Source organism: Suricata suricatta, chromosome 7 (genome assembly GCF_006229205.1).
Source record: "Suricata suricatta isolate VVHF042 chromosome 7, meerkat_22Aug2017_6uvM2_HiC, whole genome shotgun sequence".
Classification (NCBI taxonomy): Eukaryota; Metazoa; Chordata; class Mammalia; order Carnivora; family Herpestidae; genus Suricata; species Suricata suricatta.
This window is the reverse complement of record NC_043706.1, coordinates 51,255,059-51,276,116: the sequence shown is the minus strand read 5'-3', so window position 1 is coordinate 51,276,116 and position 21,058 is coordinate 51,255,059. Positions and strand designations below refer to the sequence as shown.

At 34.9% G+C, this 21,058-nt stretch overlaps 1 long non-coding RNA gene across 3 annotated transcripts in view; it reads left to right on the top strand.

The window, feature by feature from the left end:
• The window catches only part of LOC115296418, a 74,481-nt gene that overhangs the window by 4,602 nt on the left and 48,821 nt on the right, over positions 1–21,058 (top strand). For 2 of the 3 annotated variants that reach the window (XR_003910881.1, XR_003910880.1), the window contains exon 3: positions 13,747–13,803. The exons of the other annotated variant lie outside the window; for it this stretch is intronic. This is a non-coding gene — a long non-coding RNA (uncharacterized LOC115296418). The remainder of the gene's footprint in view (positions 1–13,746; positions 13,804–21,058) is intronic. 3 annotated transcript variants of the gene reach the window in all.

The following is a 21,058-nucleotide window of genomic DNA, read 5'->3' as shown; positions in this document are numbered from 1 at the left end:
CTGTATCCCTTGGGTAAATCCCTAGCAGTGCTATTGCTGGGTCATAAGGGAGTTCTATGGATAGTTTTCTGAGGAACCTCCACACTGTTTTCCAGAGCGGCTGCACCAGTTTACATTGCCACCAACAGTGTAGGAGGGTGCCCGTCTCTCCACACCCTCGCCAGCATCTATAGTCTCTTGATTTGTTCATTTTAGCCACTCTGACTGGTGTGAGGTGGTATCTCAGTGTGGTTTTGATTTGTGTTTCCCTGATGATGAGTGATGTTGAGCATCGTTTCATGTGCCTGTAGGCCATCTGGATGGTCTCTTTGGAGAAGTGTTGCTATTTCTTAGTATGAATGATAGTATAAAATGACTGAGTATAGTAGTATTTTTAAAAATGCATATATACATTATGTCTCAGCTTATGCAGCATGAAAGAATACCTTTACATCTTAGTGACTTACAACATGATTTATTAGCTCACTATTCTGTGGATCAACAATTTAGATGAGGCTCAACTATCATTGTTGTACTGATCTTGTCCGGACTGCCTCTAAAGCTGTGCTCAGATTTTGGATCTGCTGGGACTGGATCGTCTTAGACAGCATTATTCATGTCTGGCAGTTGGTATAGCTTTTTCAGGAGTGGTGGGGTGACTAGGCCACATGTTGTCAGTAGGCTGACCTGGGCTTATTTCCCTGCCAGTGGTTAGAAGGTAGAAAGTATAGATGTGCAAGTCCATTCAGGTCCTTGTATCATATTTTCTATCATCTCATAAGCGAAAACAAAGGCAAGGGCAAATTGCAGTGATACTGCAACAATCTATCCTATTCATTTCTGTATCTCATATTACATTGCATAGATTCAATGTTATATCATCAAATCTTGATATTAAAAAAAAGTAAAATAATGAGCACATAGAGAGACGTCAGGATGCTTAATACAGTAAGGGTGATTGTGGTTGAAGCACTCAAGTCAGGCTCTATAGCAGAGGAAGCATTTGATAGAAGACCAGATAAACATGCAGGTTTAGGGTTTAGGGGAGTGCGAATGTGTTACAGACTAACAGAATAAATGACCTTGAAGCAGAAAAGGGAAAGGCTGAAGGGGATTTATTTATTGTTTAAGTTGTATTGAAACAATAGGTTTACATGACAGCAGTTGGAAATATTACCCCATCCATAGGAAGGCATCAGGTAACACAGGGACTTGAATGATAGGAGAAAGGATGTGAAACTTATATATTGGGTAATTAAAATAATAGAAAAAATAATTGAAGGAGTGGCATCTAAAAAACTTAGGGAAGAATTTTGTGTCTCCCTTGAATCTCTTTTCTTCCTCATAGTCACAGAACTGACTATCCAACTGGAAACCACATTTCCTACCCCAACTTGAAACTAGTTCTGTCCTCATAACAAAGTTTTCATCAAAAAAATGGGAGGGGAAGTGATGTGTCCAACATTTTCCTCATTGGGACCAAGGAAATTGATTTGCCAGGACTCTCTGTCTTTTTCCCTACCCTTCAGCTGGAATGTTGGAATGTGGGATTTTTCCACCAGATTCAGAGAGGAAAGGACTTTATTTTTTATTTTCAGTTCTCTCAGTTACAGATATTAGTCATTATTGTAATCCATATAACCTATCAGGCAGCAGTGTGAAAGAAAGTATAGTGGTCTAGAAAGTTAAGACAAAATATTGTCAAGAAAGAAAAGCAAAAAGGATTTCATATTCATGTCCTTTCTCATATATCGGTAAAGGCTGCCATGAAGATTATTTGTTGAGAAAGGCTTTAAGCTGAATTTGCAGATGATTTAAAAACAAAACAAGACAAAATAGGGAAGGGGTTGAAATGGCCGAAATTCATTAACACTGTCTTTGTGTTAGTCATTATTTCTCAACACTCCTGCTATGATTACCTCCTAGCAGAGGTAAGAATTGCCTTCATCTCCACTCCGGTCTGTGGCAAAGAAACTAAGAATTAGATAAATTCCATCCCCAGAATAATTTAGCTAAAATATAATTCCGATCATGTCATTCCTTTGCTTAAAGCTGTTCACTTACTCCCTGTCCTTTGCATAATAATATTTGAGGTCTTTCACCTGCATACAGAATGCTTGATATCCTAGAGTCTGTTTCCTCATTTTTTATTGGAAATAATCACAATAACTATGTAGTTGTTCTTATGAATATTGGTAATACGGTTTTTTAAAATAACACTGTATAGTTCTTGGCACAAAGAGAGAAATTAGTAAGTGGTTGCTATAATTCTTATGGAATAAGAATCTTGAAGGAAATCCATCGAAAATTGCTATAGGGTATGACTGGAAGAAGCAAGAAGTGAGAAAGGCAAACAGATTAGCTCACAGAGTTCACTGCATACAGACTGGCTTTGCAGGGAGATATTTTAATCATGAACAATGAACTAAAACCTATTTTAAACAACACAATATCTTTAAGACAATTTTTGAATCAAGAATCTGATCAAATTTTCTGAGTTTCTGCAATTACTATGATAGAATAATACTCTTAAGTCTTTCTCCTGCATCCTGAACATGTCCTTAGAACTTTCTTCCTGTGTCCCTAAGAGCCCACAATCATATTAAACAGGCCAGTAAAATGCACATGAATATGGTTAACGATTTCTTTCAAATGAATTTACCTGATTTTTGAGAAAGTAAATTAAAGACCCAGAACTTGTGCTTTGCCAAACATTGCACAAAATGATACATGTAATGGTAGGAAATCAGAAAAGCCTTAAATGGTAATTTTATTCATGATTATTATTAGGATCCCTGTGAAAGTTATAAAGTGACTGTAAAACTCTGATATTGGAAACTACACAGTTTCAGGAGGAAGTGCTTATCATCTAGATAATTGTGGGTAAATATCTAAATTGTTCAAACTAAAAGTAATTGCTAAAACTGGAGATTTGTCTATCTTCATTGTTTACCTTCAGATGCATATGGCTCATAACAAAGGATGTAAAAACAAATGGGGTGATGCAATAATAAAAATTTAGATGAAATAGAAAGATTACCCTAGATGCAATCTTAGAGAATCGATGGGAAGCAGGAAGGAAGCCCAGAGGTCAGAGTGTCCATTTCTCACATTTTTGTTATCTTTGCTACTTACTTATCACATTCATGCTCTTGTGCATTCGTGTCTACTGGAGTCTCTCACTAAAAGAAGAGCCCCAGTACTGCCTGTGGTATCAACCTCTCTCCAAAGAATGAACCTCGGATACCACATTCCTCTAAATGACTTCCTCATAGGCAGTTTGGAAGAGGTGCTTTCTGAAGAGTACTGTTATGAATCAAGGGAGGTTTATTATGCATGTTTAAAAGCAAATGAAAACTATGTGAGAGCTCTTGGGGCCCGTAGAGTTAGAGAAGGAAGCCAAGGAGAAGCTGGAGAAGGATCTTGGGTGCTACAGACAGGGTTATGGTAGAAGGTCTTAATAGGCCCAGTTATCCAAACTTTACTGTATCTACATTGTTTGTTGTTGGAGTTAAGGTTCCATTCACCAAAAAGGCAAAGTGTACTTCTCCTTTGAAATTGACCTTTGAAATAACTTACTTTGTCTAATAGAAGATTCGTGGGTGTGAAACAAAAAAAGCATTGGAAAGCACTTGCATGACTGGGCTTTCTCTACTGCATTTCTGCCACTACCATAGAATGTGTTTAGGCTCTCTGATGTTTCGAGGAGTGAGGCGGAAGCCTTGGAGGGAGGTAAGGACCCATTGACACATGCAAGAACCCAGTTAGGGTGAACAGGGCTTCCAAGCCTTGCTCCACTTAGATTAGCTGACCCAGAGGTAACCTGAAAACTTATGAGTAAATAAAGCGTATTTCTGTATTCTGTTGAGATTTTTGTGGTTGGTTGTTGCATAGCACTATTGTGGACTTAGCTTACTTTTTTGTGTTTTTTTTAAAAAAATGTTTGTTTATTATTTGAGACAGAGAGAGCAGGAGAGGGGCAGAGAGAGAAGGGACAGAATCTGAAGCAGGCTCCAGGCTCTGAGCTGTCAGCACAGAGCCTGACATGGGGTTTGAACTCATGAACTGCAAGATCATGACCTGAGGCGAAGGCAGATGCTCAACCGACTGAGCTACCCAGGTGCCCCTAGCTTACTGTTCTATACCTACAAACGTAAGGTGGAACTTTGTTCTGAGGGCTCTCTTCTCATTTTTAGTGAGAAAGACACTTGGTTTATATAACAAAAGCCCTGACTGACTGTATCATTATGCTCTGGTTTCTTGAAATGTTAGTTCTAAGCAAGTGCAGAAATCTGTTTTATACAGCTTATTTCTAGAATGAATATTAATGCACAATACTTCTCATTTATTATTATCTACTCTTGGATAACATCCCATCTTATGTTATGATAAAAGAGAAAAGAATCGAAGTTAACTTTTTCTGTACATACCAAATAATTTTCAATGTGGTTATCAAGTCAAAAAGGTAGTATTATATTCTTTAAACAAATAGCATTCACTTATAGTTGGAATTGTTTTAGAATTTCTTTTCCTTTAATTTTGCGGACAGTAAATATATAATACTATATTGTATACTTTATTTCCCATTAGTCTTCATGACAAGGAAGAACAACTGTGCATTTCTGTTGAAAGTTCCCAAATTGTCACTCTAGGAAGCTTAAGGCCAAGTTATTTACCAAGAATAAAAAAAAATGTCCCCCTTACTTTGTGTCAAGAGAAAAACTACTTAGTGGCAATAATAAAGGAAAGTTTATAGTTTAATTACATGGTAGAAGGATCCTGATACTTACATATTGTCACCTACTATAGTTGATACATTTTGTTTTATGAATATATGTATAGCTGTTGGCCATTGTTCTTTATATGTCCTAATTAACATAAGGTTTTTTTGATATAAATAGTTAATTATTTATTTTCTGATGGAATATATGATTAAAAAAACTATAACTGGAAACTTTTCCTAAGGAGCAAACTATGATGAATAAATTACATTAGAAAAGATTTGCTATATGTGTTCTTCAGGAGCCCATCTTGATATGGGCTAGATATGATATGATATGATAGAGTAGAAATACTACATTGCTCTTCACCTGTCTTCATTTGTCTTCTTGAATATTTCCTTCTTAGAATATCATGGCAATTCTGGTTATTTTTCTCGCAAGTATCTGGAAGGCTCATATACCTCGAGTCCAGTTTAGAATGTCTGTATAGGTCTCTAATACCAGAAACTCCATTTGTCTCTCCCCTGTTCTACTTAAGCAACCAAAGCCCATATCCTACTGGGTGCCATTTTTATTTGGTTCTACTCTTATTATATTTATGTCTGGGAAGTCATAGGGGTGGCATCACTAGATTAATTTTTCACCCTAGCTCAAGGAAAGTATTTCAGTTTTAATGGAGTATAGATTAAATTTGTAGGTATGAAACTGTAGTTACAATGTGAAAGAGATTATTTGGACAATAAGAATTAAATAAACTACTTGGTGAGAAAGATACTTCTGTATAAGTGGGTCATTTGGTGCCACTTACTATACTTTTTTTGTACAGAGCTCAACTTTCAGGAATTTATTCTCTGTGACATTGGCCTTGGTCCCTTGGTGACTTTCTCCCTCACAGAAGTCCAAGAAATAGCATTTTAAATAACATTTACTATGACATAGACAACATTAGTAGGAAAAATAACAATAAATAACCCCCAAAGAGCAGCAGCAATGATAAACTATTGAAACTTGGTTAAAAGTTCTATATGACAGGTGAAACTAATGAAAAGGGTATTCAATAAAAATAAATGCCTTAGCACCCTTGATATTAGCAGAAAATTAAAATACCATATATTCTAAAGAGAAGAGTATTAGAAGCAATCCAAGAAGAGTAAGATATTGATAATTAGTCCATATGCCTAGTTTATCTAGTATCTCTGTCAGTAGTTCAATTTTTTTAAGTATCTTTTACAAATACGTAATGCATTAATTTTGAATTTTGAATGGAACAGTTCTGACTCACCAATGGGATCGATCTAATGTAATCACAATGTCCCTCACCTGGATTTCAGCATCTCTAATTGAATTAACAAACTAAAGCTCTAGAGCTGATTTATAAACATTTGTCAGGATATATAAAAACTCAATTTTACCTTAAAATTTTTGGATAAAATTTCAATTCCAAGAAAATTCAGTATAAGTGCTTTGGATTGAACATTTCACTTTGAACATATTCAAGGAAAATTCTTGGAATCAAAGAAATGTAACTTTAAATTACTCAATCACACTAAACAGATACAACTTGAGGTTGTTTTTTAGTTGGCGTATAAGTTAGTATAGCTATCGGGCAGAGAAATAGTTTTATTTTGTCAGTGGGATCTTCATTTTAGAATCAATAATTCTAAATCTAAGATTGTATAAAGTGTCAATATGAAAAATCAACCTCAAGCTTCAGCTCTGTAGTAATAAGAGTTTTGAATACCCATCATGCAATTACTTAAGTTCCATATTAAGTTAATATGAGTAAAAGAAAGGATAGGTGAAATTATAAGCAGCTGGTTAAATCTTTACAGGTTTAAGTACTACACTGACCTAACGAAACAGGCAATTACTTTTTCACATGTGAAGAGGATATATAATATACTTCTTCCATAAAACCTGATGGAAACTTTTTTGTGGAATCAGGAAGAGTGTGTTGGTGGAAAGGAATAATCTATCTAGATTGGATATTTTGACACATTTTCAAGGTAATTATTTAACCAAACACAGTATCTCTTAAGCCAGTTTATCCTTAGTGATTTAATTGCTAAAATTGTATTTTTGTCAGGTTTAGCCTAATAAAGGTGAAAGAATTTAATTACCATATTTAATGTATTACATATCATATTTATTAACTATATGAGTATATTATACTTAGTAGTCTATATCTGACTATGTTATGAGACTGTAAGCTTCCTGAAGGCAAGAATTGTTTTTATGTGTGTGTAGTCTTATTGCTGTTATTTCTAGCAGCCATCCAAGTGCCAATATGGTATAGACTTTGCTCAAATATAAATGAGTAGATGAAAGAAAGAATTACACAAGACCACTTTAATTATTTATTAGGTAAAGGGCAGATATATGTTATTGGAATTATTTCTTGAGCTTATTATTTAGCATTTAGATTTTTTTCTATAAATCCAGAACTATTCATCTTTGAGTCTTTGATTTCTTTATATTATTAATATTGTTGCTTAGAACCAGACTCCCGGTACCCTAGGTTTTTGCCTCTGAAGGGCACTTGATTATTGATGACGTCAGATAACTCATTTTATCACATGCTATCACTTCACACTAAAAGCTGTTTCGTTCCTATCTTGGAATATTAAGGAGACTTTCCCTGCCTTCTACCCTAGTTTAGTCAGATAATGAATACCAAATTCCTTAAATTTTTCTAAAGGTTCTTTCTTACAACCCATTCACTTTGTTGTTCAAACCTTCTTTTACAAGAAATATAATGATTATATCTTAGTCAAAAAAGGACTTTTCTAGATTAAAAATAAAACTTAGGATTAAAGACACAAAGAACCATTTCTTGGAACTTAACTATAACAGTCAACAGGAGCAGGGATGGTAGCATCCAAGCTGCAGACCCTTGTATCAGGTGAGGCAACTTGGAGACATTTCTCCCACTCCAGGGTGCTCCTGTGGGATTAGACCAAAGAGGCTCTTAGATAGATTTTGCCTGAGATTTTACTCATGCTTGATGTATGAGTTTCCTAGTGCAGCTGAAGCAAATCACCACAAATTCAGTACCTTAGAAGTACACACACTGAAAATTCAGAAGTCCAAAATTGGTTCCTTTGGGCTAATAAAGTGTTGACAGTGCTGAGTGCTTTTGAAGGCTCTAAGGGAGAATTATTTCTTTGTCTTTTCTAGAATCTAAAGCTGTCTTTATTTCTTGGCATATAGGCCCTTCCTTCATCTTCAAAGTCAGTAAGGTAGCGTTTTCAGATATGAGTTTCTGACACTCCTACCTCCCTCTTTCTTTTTCAACGGTGATTATATTGGGCCTACCTGGATAATTCAGGATAATCTATCTCAAGATCTTTAATTTAATCGCAGAAGTAAGGTTTCTTCTGCCACAAAGACAACAGATTCAAAGGTTCTAGAGATTATGATGGGACATGTTCGGGGGATTTTTTGGAGTGTGTAAGGGGGCATTGTTGTATCACACTGAGCATCCTCCCTCACAGCCGCCTCACACCAATATAATAGTTTTCCCTAGTAGCATTTCCTCAGTAAATTACACAGGAATCCTTGTCTAAGGATCTATTTCTGGGAAACATGACCAAATACAGAGCCTTTAATAATTTAAAAAGATGACAAATATCTATTAAAACTAAGGTCTGTAATTGATTCAGGAAAGCTTCTGGTTTACATGCTTGCCTTCCCCCTCCCCTACGCTGGTTTCATTGAAATGTTTGGGACCAACATTTTAAATAAAGAATCAAAACACAATTGGGGTGGAAAACAGGAAATAGAGCTACCAGTGGACCAGAAAGTTTAAACAAACCCTGGAAGCTAAAAAACAGGTGGGATGGAATTAATGGAGAAAACAGAGCAGAAAAATCTAAGCCAAGATTCCAAAAGTGAGAGCAATCAATCCTAATGGAGCCCAGGAGAAATTCTAAGATCAGTGACAATACAAAGACTAGGAGATGGTTTTGGGAATCATCAGGAAAATTAATTAATTAAATAAATGCTTTAGTAAGAGCTGGGCCCGGAGAGCTCTCCCTCTCCCTCCTCTACCATATATGCAGATGACATGACTGACAGCAATAGCAGTTGCTTCCAGGATGGAGCCTAACACCTGTCTGGGGAGGTGTTCTAGAATGAGTTTGGGCCTGTGAGAGATGTGGGGAAGGATCCAAAATAACTCCAGACCTTACATTGGACACTGAGAAAATATTAAAAGAGAGAGAAGAAGACCTCTTCATCTGGTAGTGAAATACAGTAAATTATTTTATTCCCAGAGTGAAAGTCTCTTTAATTTGATAATTAAATTAGCCCACCTATTGTATTTCCAAGCACCCTACATTGATATTCATCTGTTGACATGACACCACTCTCTCATGGAAGCCAATAGCTGGCTCTCTCATTCAGGGTGTAGCTCTTGAGAAAATAGACCTACAACCTGAGAAAATCTATGAATCAACTTTGTACTTTTTGTATAAATTTGAATTAGGAACTAAGATCAACACACACTTGGTACACACACACACACACACACAAACACACACACACACATATAACATACATAGAAAATTCCATTAACTCCAGAGGAATCAAAAGTGGTACATGGAACAAAGGGGATTTAACAATTTCTAATAGAGAAGTTCTCAGGGCTCCCAAGTTTGGTACTAAGACCAAACCAAATAATTTTCCAAGAGAGCTTTTCTGCAAATTGTAGGGTATTTAGGAACATTGCTACCTACCCCCACTAGGTATCAGTGCAATTGGCATAATTGTGACAGGCAAAAATATCTTCCGATGTTGCCAAATGTCCTCTGGAAAGCTAATCCCCTTGAGGAACGCTAGGTGTACTCAGACTTGAGAGACTATTATATAAAGAAGAAATTGTTACTGACGAATGAACAATTCAAAATGAAAACAAATTATAATAAACAAGTATTTCCCTCAAAATGAAACAAAAAAGCAAATGAATGGGCCAAAGAATAAAAATGGCTCAATATAAAAAAACAAACTAGTGGTTTATAATATAAAGAAAAGGCGCTCTCTCATAAGGCAGAGCTAGAGACAAATATGAACACTACACGGGAGAAAATATGAGAGACATGGAAGGCAGAGCTAGAATATATTTAAATGTATGGTCAGAACCAGAGGGAAAGAATTAAAAGAAGAAACTAATCAATAAATATGAAAGGAAAATTTCCCCAAGCTGCAGCAAGGCAGGTCTTTCAACTGGAAGATACTGTAATGGCCAAAGGGAATAAACTAAGAAAGGCCTTCATGTGACTGCCTCCTGGTAAAAGATCAATATATCAGTTAAGAGGGGAAAAAAAATTCCAAAATCTTTTGAATAGGTTAAAAACAAAAAATAGATTACATGCAAATGAGTTAAAGATGCTTCCATGACTCCAAGTTAACGTTGGATACTAGGAAACAATAGAGTAAACCTTGCTTTTGTTTCAAAACACATTTTTAACTTAGACTTCTATATGAAATCACATTATAAAAACAGTTAAAGGGCAAAATAAAGAAACTTGAAAATAAGTAACAACTTAGAACATTTCCTGCTCACATATCCCTTATGAAGATAAAATTACTCAAGAATATGAAAAAGAGAACTATTAAAAAAAGATATCTTTAGATCAGCGTGAGAGCTGATTATGACTATGAAAACAAAAAGAAAGCTGAAAATCTTACTAGACAATATGTTGAGCCATGATGGTTGACACATTCTCTTTTGGGTTTTAGGAACTTAATAATGTAGGATTGTGTATTTTCTCTAGCGGTTTAATCTAATTTCTTAATTCTGCATTAAGGTACATTTGTATCATAACATCACAGTAAAAGTTGTTTTTATTTTTTATGTATTAAAATGAGCCATTTATCAAATCAAACAAAACTATAATTGAGCTGTTGCCCAGAATGCCAAAATAATAAACTATAGGTATGACTGTTTAGTTACCTATTGTTGACTTCACACCTAGCAGCTTAAGACAGCAATAATCATGTTATTATCTCCAATGATTTTGGAGGCTGACTTGGCTCAACTACTCTGTGACTATAGTCAGATGGTGGCTGGGACTAGGTCATCTCTAAGGCTTCCTCACGTGTCTGGTAGTTGATCCTGTCTGCCAGCTCGGACCTCAGTGGGCCCTGTTGGTTGGAACACCTACACACAGCCTCTTCTTGAAGTCTGGGTTTCTTCTGAGCTTGGTGGCTGGTGTCCAAGCATGAACACACCAGGAGAACACTGAATAAGCTGTGTTGTCTTTTACGACCTACCCTTGGAAGTCAAGTAGCATTTTTTTCTGCTGTGTTCACAAGCATGTGAGATTCAAGGGGGAGAGAGAGAACAAGTGCCCTACATCATGATAGGAGAGTCAACGTCACCTTGCAAGAGGAGGGGTGGGAGATCTTGGAAAACACCATCTGCTGGGATTCCCAATGCCATTGGGATGTAAATGGAAGAAGGTGAAGGAGTGCAGTTTTGGTATTCCTCATCTCTTATAGTGGCTAAGAAATAGTTACATTTCATACTAAAATAGAAGAGTATATTATTTAGAAGCACAACTGTAGCAGGATGATGTAAACAGCAGGATTTTACAGTTCTGGGAGAGCATCTGGGAGTAGGGAATGGGGCTTAAGGTTAAAAAAAAACTGCCAGTATTAAAATATTATTTATTTACTAAATAAAAATTGTAATTTAAAAGTTATATGCATTTTTAATTTAGATATATAAGAGAATATAATAAATTATGTAATCTTGTATTAACAGTTTTATAAAATGAAATAAAAAATTGAGATAAGGTCAGTTTTCAGCAATTATGGTCACTTATTTAATCTCTAACAAGAAATATTCATTGGAGGCACCTGCCTGGGTCAGTTGTTTCAGCCTCTGACTTCAGCTCAGGTCATGATCTCACGGTTCATGAGTTTGAGCCCACATGGGGATTTGTGTTGACAGCTTAAAGCCTGGAGCTGCTTCTGATTCTGTGTCTCCCTCTCTCTTCCGTTGCCCCACTCACACTCTGTATCTCTCAAAAATAAGTACACATTGAAAAATTAAAAATAAATATTGATTGGGCACACACTGCTTTTCATATGTTAACATCAGGAGATTTTAGGTATTGGCAGAGAGAGACTTGAAAAGAAAGCATTTATTTGGTCTGGCTTCTTATGTTTTACAGTGGGAACTTTTATCTAAGGAAAGATGCTTCCTTTGTCTAGGAGATACAATTATTTTAGGCAAGATTCTAAAAGTGTTCACTCATGCGTCTTTTCCGTGAATAATTTAATCAAACCCTAAGCCAGGCACTACTGTTAATGGATTTTGCAGATGAGGAATTAAGGTTGCTAGTCAAATGACTTTAAAATAGAGAGATCATCCTGACCGTCTGAGTGGGTCCAATCTAATTACATAAACACTTAAAACAGACAAGGAGGTCAGAATAGCCACACAGAGGGAGGGGGCAGAAAGGGATAGCTGGAGAGATGCGGCAAGAGGGGAGGGAAAGTGTGGGAATAACACGTTTACGATATAATAAGAAATGTTGCTGGCTTTGAAGATGAAGGAAGGGGAGCATGAGGTAGAGAATAATGGCGGCCTCCAGATTGACAGCCAGCAATGAAATCAGTCCTACAACTGCAAGGAACAACCCAAAAAAACTGGTTCAGAAACCAGTTGAATCAACTGAGATTTGTGACTCACAGAAACAGTAAGATAATAAATGTGTGTTGTTTCAAGCTGCTAACTTTGTCATGGCAATGAGAAAAGGGAATACAAAAACTAAAACTCAACCAAGTTCTTCTGACACCTCGTTTTGTTCTCCTTGAAATGGACAGACGTTAAAATCGTCTTGTCACTCAGATTGTTTACAAGTTGTTTGCTGGAAAAACCCCACCTGTACATCTGAAAAGAAAATGTCAAATAAGGTATTTGACACCAACAATCCTTTACATGCCAGACTTGAGGTTCCTTACAGCCAGCCTTGCACAATTTATATTAGATGACCATTGACAACCCCTCTCTGCTTTGCTTCTACTTTTCCCACTCTGGTGTCTACACTTCTACATACTGATGTGTCCTCCAGTCCCCTGATGTTGACTTACTTCTAAAGATCATGAAATTCTGCTTCCAGCTCAATTCTTGACTCTGTAACCTTCTCTTCGTTCAGGACTCCCACAACTTTTGGTAAACATTTGCCCTTTCTACTTGTCCTTTGGGATCCAATAAGCTACTCCCCTCCCCGCCCAAGTGTGAATATTTGGTCAATGCACCAAGTTTGATTAAAGTTTAATTTTTATAACTATGGTCAATATTTATAAAAACAGAAAAAGCTAGATTATAGAATGAGATTTTTGGCCAATAGAATACTTCTCAGACAGGTTATATTTTCCTCTGAGCGACTAGCATTTTTTAAAAGTAGGTTACTCTACATAGATCACAGAAACTGCAGTAAATGCTTTAGGGGATTCTATTTTGGCAGACATGTAGGCATGTCTCCATGTAAGTACTGTGGCTGTGTGGTATTGTGTAGCAATGAATATATAATGTGATTTCAAGACATCAGTCTTCTTAATTTAAAAATATAAAACTAATTTGTTTGACTTAAGCCAAAATCTATAAGTTATTGAAATCTTCACAATGATGATGCTAGGCATATAGAAATAGGAAGTAGCTATGAGCTTGATTAAAAACTAGAGTAATAACTATTAATAAATAATTTTAAAAAGTGAAGAAACTGAGCATTAAAATAAATGCATGGGCCTCCACTCTGTTTGGAGACACTGCATCTCCCTGTTTTTAGAAATAACTTTGTCTTTCCCTTTCTTGACTCATAAGCTTCCCTTTGTTAAATAGCCTACTCTAGTCCCAGTATATTTTACATTAATGATATAAATGTATTATTAATAACACATGCACATGAAAGAAGGCTGTGCAGAAAGCAGTTTTCAAAAGCAAAAGTGTATGGTAAAAATATCTGTACAATCAGAGTTATTTTACTCTTTCTTGTCTCATCTCTTATTTTTTCCCCTCTTCTGCCTTCTATTACAGAGTTTTTTAGAGATTACTCAAAGATAAAACAGTGCCTGGTACTTCCTCTTATTCTTGGTGAGTTCACAATCATTCATGTGTTACACCTGTATTAATTTCACGTAAGTTAGTCATTTTGAAGGGGAAGAAAATGTAGTTGTTTTCTCACTATTAGAGATATTCGCCTTGGTTTTGATGCTTCTGTGAATTGAAGTAGACCTTCCATTGACCTCTTCACTAAAGGAACAAGATAAGATATGCAGAATATTAAAAATTACTTCCTCCCTTCAGAATATTGAATCTGGATAAAGAGTTAAGAGTTTGCAGAACTTATTTTAACACATTTGGACTCAGTCCCAGTCAGTAGCAAAAGATTCTAAAACATTATGGGTCTAATTCTTAAGATTTTTGTGTATTTGTCTCCCTTGCCTCAAATAAGTCACATGGTTGGGATTGAATGAAATAACTTATTTTCTCATGTGAAGAACTACCCATCAAATATTTTCTGGTACTAAAAGAAGTCAAACTTTAAGCTGATTTGCTATCCACACATATACTTTAAGAATTAATCTTTCAACGACTGATATTCAATCTGGTTAGTTTTAGAGATAACTGATACCTTTTGAAGGACTAAAGATGTCTCATTATTCAATTTATTTCAGCATCTTATTGGCCTGGAAAGTATTTTTTAAAAAATAATCTCTTTAAGTTAATAAAATGTGATCTTAGGTATATTGCAAGTAATGAACATATTCATTCATAAATTCGTATAGAAGCATCTCTACCATGACAACTATGTTAAGGAATGAGACATTTTTAAATGTGAAAGTGTATTATCAGTTAAAAATTATTTTTATCTACTCAATGAAGTCCCTTAGAGTAGCTTTAAGTGTAAACAACTTAACATCCTTCAAGAATAGATTTTGTGTTGTACGGTAATAGAGAATTGAAATCCAAACTTGAAGAAAAAATGGCAGTCATTTCATAATGTTCTTTCATGTAAAAAATTAAAAGATGAGGATAGTTTTCTTTTGTGATTAGTGAACTATCCCTGGAGTTATTTAATAGAGATTCTCAAGGTTGATACTATAGAAGGAAACAAACAAGTATTGTTCTGGACTTATGACTTCTGTTGCATTAATTAATTTAAAGCAGCACTTTTAGTTTTTATATTATAGTTATTTTTAGACTGTAAGGACACAGATGTGAATCAAACTGACTTTGACCTTGGAGGGCTAGGTGTCAGCTTCTCAGAATCATTAGACAACAGAAGGGCACATTGCCCAAGGAAGGAGGGACAACCCTTGTAACACCCAATCAGGAAAGGCCAGTTAACACTTTTAACATTTCTAGGGGCAGGCCCAGAGATAGAAGCTACACCCTATGTGAGGGTCCTAGGTCCACTCTGTAATTGGTTAAAGTCACTGTCAGTGATGTTATGCTATAATGATTGGACCCCTATACCTGTGTCACCATTTCCTGTAAGTCCCCCTTCCCAAAAAAGCCCCTGCCCCACCACGTTCTGGGCTCTCAGCATGAATCCACTGCACCAGTAAAGTCTGTGAGCCTGAGCTTAGGCTCAGCCAGCCTAAGCTCGTAATAAAACCGCCCTTTGCTTTTGCATGTGTGACTCAGTCTGCCTGGTAGTCTCTGGTTTTGGGGGGCGATATTAAAATCTGGGTATAACAAGACCAAGTCAAACTACAAAACTTTTTTCCTCCTCTAAAAATGTGTATGGAATAGAATTTACTTCTCAATATAGAACATATGTTTTTAATATAAACAAATGACATAGTCCTACATGGGTAAATAATTTAACTATTTAGAATTCATTTCCTTTACTTTAGATGCAAACAGACCACTGAGTTACATAGGTATAATTACAGCTCTTCCCCTTGATTGCTTTCTCCACATGCACATTTAACAGTAGAGATGTTGTAATATGGCATTTCCAGAGTATTCCTGCATAGGAAACCACTTCCATGGGACATTAATGTGTGTTCCAGAGGGAGGAAAAAGATTTGATGTATATATCTGAGAAATACTGAGTTAAGAAAATTTAAATAGGCTTATTTACTATAGGAATTCTCAGAACCTTTTAATAGACTGATGTACATTTTGGATTTCTAGTAAAGAAACATAGTATATACATTGTGAAAGGATATTTGGCTATGGAATTCTTTTACCATAACGATTTTCGTGGTAGTCTTTAAAAATGGACTTTTGTGAAACACTGATGTAAGGAATAAGGAGTGTATGACTAATTTATTCATTCAAAAACAATTCTTAAATCATCTCTTCTGAGTTTAGATAAGACACAGTCTCTTGCCTCAATCATTTAGAGTTCAGTGACTGAGATAAATACAAACACTTAAAATCACTGTGCTAAAAATAACACTTAAAAATTTAATGAAACTTACACAAGAAAAAGAGACATACCAGAAGAAAGAACACCTGAGTCTGGCTGAGGAACAGGGGAAAGTTCATCAAATATTCAGTGTGTGCTGACTATCAAAACATTTGCCAGAGAAAAAAGAGATGTTTTATGTAGGTGAGTAAAAAAGATTTTGGCAATGTTCAGAACAAACAAGAGCCTAATACCCTAGTTACACAGTTCATGCCTTAGAAAGTATCCAACCTTCTAAATTAATTTCCCTTCTGTGTAGAAATTCAACTATTCGTATAGTCTTTATAACACAGTACTTAATAACTAGTGTGTCGAATGTTGGAAAACGAGAAAACACTTCCAAGCTCTGCATAAGTGATTAGAAATGCAGGTTAAAGAAAGACCAAATTATATGAATATTCAAAACAATCACCTCACAAAGCTGATGTAAAAACATATTTGCATCACAAAAGACAACGATGGCCAATATCAGTCCTGTCACCACCAGTTTCTGGTTAAGGGCAAGAAATCCAAATTTAATATTTCATGTGTTGATAGAAAGATATTTAGACTATTGGTCTCCAAATTTTAAAAAATCATATACTTTTGTCATTAAAATTTTGTAGCATGAACGTACAATATATATAAATTTCCACATAAATGATACAGATAAACCATTGAATATGGTAAATATTATTAGTATTATCAGTAAATATTATCAGTATACAAAGTACACATTTAAAAATGAGATAATTTGGTAAGTTAAAAATAAGTGAAATTTTAAAATCAATTGGTAAATTTGGAATAAATACATATGAAGTAAATAATATAATAAATTTTTAATTTATTTTATTGAGTAATGGTAGAAACTATTTTATTCAGTAACACTATCAGAGTGAGTATAACGTAACTGAAATTGTTTTGTCATTCTTAGAATTTTTGTTCAATAATGTGTGACACAGCAATTTGAAGGTCTCTTTTGATTTCAAGCATTTTTTTTGAAGCTTGGTTTTGAAGTTGCCAGTTTGAAAAAATAACTCACAATGACATGTAGGTTCAGAATTCTTGCTGTAACTTGGCTATTAAATTTTCATCTTCCTTGGTGTCAATAGGTGTATCTGGCAAACTAGTCTGGAGTTGTGCTGTCCTAATAATTTTCACAAAATGGCTAAGTAACCACTGATAGTCTTCATGTGGGATGTTTCCAAAACAGTTAATCAGTACCTTTTTTGACAAGTGTTTTTATATATACTTACATATTTTTTGTAGGTAACAATATAGGTAATTATTTTTTTAACCACAAAACTGGAACAGTAAAAACATTTTCTAGAATAAATTTCCTACATTCTCTCTTACAGTCTTGTTATAAACATTATATTTATCTTGAAGGTCACGTAAAATGTGTTCCCCAGTACCCACTCTACATGTGTCTTTGACAACATACAAATGTTGGCCAGTTACCATGATAGAAAAGGTCAGCAAATTTGGGACACTCTCTTTTTTGAAAACTAAACAAAACAAAACATATATATGTGTGTGTGTGTGTGTGTGTGTGTATTATATATATTTGTTGGGGCTGGATGATTTTTTAATAAATATATCATCTATATAAGTAAATGAAAATGTACATGTATAATTTTAAAACAATAAAAAAGTACATATCCATAGAGTCACTAGAAGCTCCCTTTCCGCTACTCTACTAGCCTTCTTGTAATGCCGTTCCTTCCCCCACCAGCTAACCATCATGCTGAATTCACAGATTGCTTCACTCACAGATTATTTATTTTTACATCTCATGGGCACTTAGTATTGACAGACGGTGGGTGTGAAATGGTATTTCCTTGTGGTTATAATTTTCATTTCCCCGATTACTAACGAGATTGGACATCTTCTAACTGTAGAACCATTTTTAGGCATCCTGTACTGTGAAATTCCTATTAATGTATTTATGGTTGGTGGGGATATTTTATACTTTCTGTGCTGCTTTCCAGAAATTCTAAATATACATTCAGAGTACTAATCCTTAGTTTTATGGGTTACAAATGTCTTTTCCCAGATTGTTGCTTTATTTTTCATTCTTTTTATGGTATGGGCTAGTATAAATTCTTAGCATAGTAAAAAATATAGGTCTTTTCTTCATGCTTTTTTTTCTTTTAAAATTATTTTTGGAGGGTCAAATTTATGTACAACCACTCTTTCAAATATTATGCCACACAGTAACGGATGAACCTATGTAGAATATAAATGGTTTTTCATGATTACCCTCCATCTTATTTCAGAATTGTAAAGATTCTGTCATTTGTGATAGTAAAAGCCAGTTATTAACATAAGCAAACATCAGTGATCATTTTGTTGCAAATATGTCAAAAACAAATGATCCAGTGCATACCTAACTCTTAACTCTTCCGCTTGTGGCCCTCGTCTCTCAGACTAACTCTAATACTAGATACTAGGGGTTTTCATCAATGCATACATTGAATACAGTAAAAAATTTATTTCCTTTCTATTTTAGATCAAAATATAAATATAATGCTTTTTTATTTCTGCACCTTGGTTTATGTGACCATCTTGTACATCTTTTTAGGTTCACACACTTTACTCTGGACACCACTGTTCATGACCACTTACCTTAACACTGGGGCACTCAAACCTCTGAGCCTGAGTTTATGTAGACCTCAGAACTTTAAAGGAATCAATATGCACCTCCTCAAATCCCATTTGTATTATTGTGAAAGAGAACACATCTTGATGTTATTACTTTCCAACTATCCCCATTCATAATGGCGCTTGACTCACATTGTAAAAGAACCACAGCCCTCTCATCCATCCTGAATCACTCCTTTTAAGACTTAAAACCTTCCTTTAGACACCAAGTTGAGGGACATTTACACATGAGGATTAATAACTAAAAATTTAATTATTATTATGATTGGATAACAAAACGTTTTACAAATCAGGCAGCTTATTTTTCTAGAACAAAATTAAGAAACAACTTGACTAAGCTGAAATTGGATACATTACTAAAACAGTTTTATGTATATTGTTTTGTAACATTAGCATAAGCTTTGAAAGAGTACAAAAAAATTAAGTGATACTACTGTAGCCAGACTTCTTTTATTCCTTTTTGTACTTATGGCTAACTAATTTGGTGACATACAATTTGTAATCTCAAATATAAAAATTAGTTAAATAAAGTATGCTGAATCCAGGAACACAAAAATATCATCAATGGATGTATTAACTAATTTTAGAATCCACACCAATTTTATTAAGTCACTTCCAATAAATAAATTAAACAGAAAAATTTTACTTTTAAGTTTAGTAACTGTATATTATAATATATATTTGGTAGATAATAGTACATAATCTAAATAACTTTGCCTGGAAGAGAACTTTTGCAGTTAGAGAGTTATAGTCATAGAAAATGTTATTTAGATTTTAAATTACACATATATTTTATTTTATTTTATTTTTTAATGTTTTGTATTTATTTTTGACAGACAGAGAGAGACAGCACGAGCAGGGGACGGTCAGAAAGAGAGGGAGGTATAGAATCTGAAGCAGGCTCCAGGCTCTGAGCTAGCTGTAAGCCCAGAGCCTGACACGGGGCTTGAACCCACAAACTGTGAGATCATGACCTGAGCCAAAGCTGGACGTTTAACCAACTGAGCCACCCAGTTGGCTACATATATATTTTAGTTGTAGGTAGTTACAATAGGATGTTCCATATTTATCATTTTTAGATATTATCATTCATTTAAATCCTATTCTTTGGAGGAATTAGAATTGCAATATGATTTCAAGGATAAAATGGATGATGTAAAATTCTGGATTGTCTCTTCATGTATTTTAAAAAATGCATGATATGTGTACTGAATAGCAATGGTATTTACATTCAATTAGTTATATTTAAACAAATAATTTAACAATTTAGTTTTAAAATGTCAGAATTGGAAAACAACAAATTTTACCTGTTTTACAACTATTTAAGTGACTGATAGAAAAACAAAGATATCAGTTTAAAATACACAAAACTTTTATGTACATTTTTATGGGTACTGCCAATGAAATATTGAAGACAAAACCACCAGGTAAATAAACTATATATAGTGTAAGCCAATCAATACTTAATAGAATGGTAGTGTGAGATGTTTGGAAACACCTGTTTTTAGGAAGTTTACAGTAAGTAGGGGCCTGCATTGCTGAAATATGCCAGCTGAGGCCTTTAGTTCACACAGAATCAGAAAAGCGAATCAGTGAAGCAATGAATATGAAAGGAACAAAGGATGATACAGGCTACAACATGGATGAGCCTTGAAAACATTACACTAAGTGAAAGAAGCCAGACACAAGATGTCACATGTATATAATTTCCTTACTATAAAGTATTCAGGATAGGCAACTACATAGAGACAGAAGTAGATTAGTGGATGACTAGGGCTGGAGGAAGGGAGAATAGGGGGTGACGGCTAATAGGCATAGGGTGTCTTTTTGGGGTGATAAAACATTCTGGCATTAGATGGTAGTGATGGTTGCACAACCTTGGGAATTGTGCACTTGATTTATTTTTACACTGTATCAAGTTAAATTTTTTATTGAAGTATAGTTGAAACACAATGTGGAATTAGTTTCTGGAGTACAACATAGTGATTCAACCAATCTATGCTTGATGCTATTCTCGCCACAGTGTAGCCTCCATGTGCACCTACAGTGTTATTGCAGTGCCATTGACTCTGTCCCCTACGCTCCAGCTTTCATCCCTCTGACTCACTCATTCCGTAACTGAGAGCCTGTATCTCCCACTCTTCACTCATTTTTGCACATCCCCCTCCTCCATCAGCCATTGTTCTCTGTATTTATGGATCCATTTCTGTTTTTCATTTGTTTGTGTCTTTATTTTTTTATATATAGTCTACTGTCAGATTGGTTTCCATATAACACCCATTG